Genomic DNA, 3,939 nt, shown 5'->3' with positions numbered 1-3,939 from the left:
GTGGCATTCATTGAGCAACCGCGGGGAAACCCCGTCTGGTCCACAGGCCTTATTTACATTTAGAGATTTAAGTACTTTAGCCACTTCAATAGGTGTGCAAATCAGATCATGAATGAGATATGCAGGCAAAACAGTAGAATAATCACGTCCACGTCCCGGTGTGGATGACAGATTATCAGTCCTATCATTAAATACTGAACAAAAAAATTGATTAGAGACGTTTGCTTTTTCCTCTGGAGTTAACGCGCGAGATCCTTTATATATAATACAACCAGGTGTATTCTGCTTCTTTATACGTGATTTCACAAATGACCAAAATCGTTTCGGGTTGGTGTTTAAAGAAGCCGTGAGGTCTTTAACATATGCAAAATAGACTTTGTTTAAATTGGCTTTCACCAAGTTGCTAAATTTTTTATAATTGGCCCATTTCGCTTGATCCCCAGAGAATTTCGCCTTCTTCCAAAGTCTTCGCTTCTTGTGTAAGAGTTTCTTCAAGTCTGAGTTAAGCCAAGGCACATCGCGTCGACGTTTAATCAACTTCTTCTGAATATTACGTTCTACAGCTTGGAAAAATAAGGTCTTCCATGCTTCCCACACATCATCCACAGAGCTCATTAAATAAATCGTATCCCATGGGATCTTAACAAGATCCTCCTTAAGACCTTTCCAATCTGCTGTGCGATAGTTGTAAACAAACCTTGGAGCCTGTTTAAGTCTACCAGGTTTAAGTTTCCAGTCAAATTCGATCGAGGAATGATCCGAATTTCCAAGGCCTTCACAAACAGTGATGTTCATTAAGCATTCAGGAGTGTTTGTAAGGATCAAATCCAGAATATTTTCACTTCTCGTGGGTTCAAATACCATTTGCTGTAGAAAATAGTCATCCACAATATCACAGAACACAGTCGATAAGGCATCATAGCATTTCGGTACCTCGCCCCATGTGATATTAGGAAGATTGAAATCTCCAAGCAATAATAATGGTAAATTTGTACCACTGCGATCAATTAGCGAAAGTGATTTCTGCAACTCGTACAGATAAACAGCATCAGATGAAGGCGGTCTATAAAAGACACCGACTAGGAATTTTGATCCATGTGAAGGGATGATGATTTCGCACCACAGTATTTCGCAGTCCGTCTCGAAATCCAAACGCCTTACACAGCTCAGTTCCACATTACACGCGAGCAGAATTCCACCACCGTGCCTTGTGCGATCTCGTCGATGGACCTGAAAGGAGCGAGTAAATAATTCGGAACTCTCAATTGACTGATCAAGCCAAGTTTCAGTTATGGCTACTAAGTCGCATGGTTTGTAAGACAGTCGACTGATCAGCTCACATCCCTTATTAGCCACACTCCTAGCATTGAGAGACCAGCACGACAGTTTCATCTTGCGAGTTGGTTTAGTTTCCTGGCAAGAGTTATGTTCTAGGGTAGGACCAGGATTTGGATGTATATTCCCCGAAATAGCATGGCGTTGTAATTGGAAACAGGCGAATGAATTACAATAATAATTCAACTTCCCAGTGAGATAGCTTCTACGACGAGTACGAGGAGTTGATGAAGAACCAAGATGGCGGCGTTCCGAATTCACAAGGTCAAATGCAGTGGGTACATTTCTGGAAGAATCATTCTTCACGCTCTGCGGAGAAAACGCACTAACTCTAAAATCATCCTTGTGACACAATTCATCAAAGTTCCTCAAAGCTCCAAGCTGTCGAGAACACAGAAGAAGAGCGAATATCAGGAACCACGTGTAGTCATCCATCCATTATGTTGAGCCCATAAGTTACCAGAGAATTTTCCATTTGGTTTCAGTGTTCTACATAATAGCACACTTGATAAAATATTATTAGAAATACAACTCACTTTTGATTTCGGCTCGACGGGCGATAGTTGTTGTCGAAGTCCACTACTCTTCGCTTTTAAGATTCCAGACATTTACTTTTCGCCGCCTGTCTTATTTATCCAATAAACGTTCCATTCTTGAGCTCCATAAGGGTATATTTTGTTTAAAGATGTACTAAAACGCCATGCGCGTTACAATGACTTTCGACGCCATTGCAGGTTTAATAATTAAATGTTCTCCTGTGTGCACCAGGAAAATCTACACATTACCCCAGCCCCCTCAAACCTAACAAAATAGGCACAGAAGGCTCCATGCACAAAGACACCACTTAGCAGGGAAGTGACAGGCAAAACTTTTCCCGACATGGAAGAAAATAAAAAAATGAAATAAAACTTTAAAAAAACACGAAATGAAACCCAGTAACTAGAACGGAGAGATACAGTCACAACAACTGGTGGTGCAGGTGAGGATATAAGTGCCAGGCTGGGAAAAGCACAAGCAGTCTTCTGCAACTTAAAGAACATCTGGAGGAACAGTCAACTCAGCATAAACACCAAGTTGAGGATTTTTAGAGCTAGTGTACTGGCTGTCCTTCTGTACGGTTGCGAAATGATAAAAAACGACGAGACCAAGCTTAATGTTTTCCTCCTCAAGTGCCTACGACGAATTCTGAAGATTTACTGGCCTATGAAAGTGACAAATAAAGAGATAAGATTCAAGACGAATATGGAAGAGATCACTCAGCAGATAAAACGTAGGCGCTGGAAACTGATTGGGCATGTGCTGAGGAAAAGTGTAAATGAGAACACGAGGATAACCCCAGGAAGAAGACGTAGGAGAGGTAGGCCGAGGGAAACATGGCGAACAACGGTAGAGAGAGATAACGTGGTGAACTTGGGTTTAAAGGTTGGGCAGAAGCCGGTAGTTGTGCGAAGGACCGAGAAGCTTGGAGAGAGAGAACGCAAGGCCCTATTTCCCTCAGAGGGAAAAGGACAAGATGATGATTATGATGATGATTCGAACAATTGTCGCTTGTAGACACCAACAAAATTCAGGTTTAACGGGTTTCGAACCCACGACCTCGTTCGAGGATGCACGTCAAACATACATTTGGGAGCTTACGCAAGGGTGACGACGACGCTAACGAGAAAGTCGTCTAAAACATTATTTCCAGTTATTGTAACAATTTCGTTACAACCCCAAGTCGTTCGGAATGGAAAGTGTGTACCAATATTGCAGGAATAAAATTGGCATGAACGGTGTGGTTATTGGAAAGAAAATTACAAATGTTTCGTCAGGTTCTCACATCCTCTACACAACCTCAAATATGATCAATTCACGTCGTTGTCAGGTCGAGCACGGCAACAAAATGTATCAAAATGTAACACGCACGTACAGCGCGTGCAGAGCCTTTGTTTTTGTTTATTAAGCCCATTGTGTTGTGGTGTTCTCTTAGCCGTTGCCGTCGTCCTTGGGTAAAGCGCTCATTAACTTTATTCATCGAGTCCTTCAGAGGAATAAATGAGCCCAACAATTCGACCAGCTGCAACGGCATCGCAGAGGTCATAGGTGAAACACTAAGATCAATTTTTGACAGATTGATTTTAAAAAGACGTTTGACTCGTTAGAATGGGATGGCTTGTCACGTGCTTTCCACTTTGGTCCGAATTTTACACGCGGGATCAAAACTTTCTACAAGACTGATCAATAGTTGTGTGATGACGGACTGAATTCAAACTATTTCAATCTCTCTCGCACCTGTGTTTGACAAAGTAAAGTAAAGTAAAGTAAAGTAAAGTAAAGTAAAGCAACCACATGATTTAACGTCGATAACTCATCACAGTAATTCAACTGTGCATCAGAGCTCCGTTTTACGGGTATTTAAAGCTACTTTACTACACGGAAAGGAAAGAAGTCGAAACAAGGATGCGAGATCCGGGAATCGAACTCAGGACCTCTTGCACCATGGCCGCGCACTAACCGACTGTGCCACCCTCGCTCCTCAAGAATTGCAAAGGGATCCTGTTTCTATCAGCTTTCTATCAACTAGAGATTGCCACAAGGGGTAGGCAGAAATAAAAGGAATTA

This window comes from Montipora capricornis, chromosome 14 (assembly GCF_036669925.1).
Source record: "Montipora capricornis isolate CH-2021 chromosome 14, ASM3666992v2, whole genome shotgun sequence".
Taxonomy (NCBI): Eukaryota; Metazoa; Cnidaria; class Anthozoa; order Scleractinia; family Acroporidae; genus Montipora; species Montipora capricornis.
The sequence above is the reverse complement of the archived record's forward strand: the minus strand, read 5'-3'. Positions refer to the sequence as shown.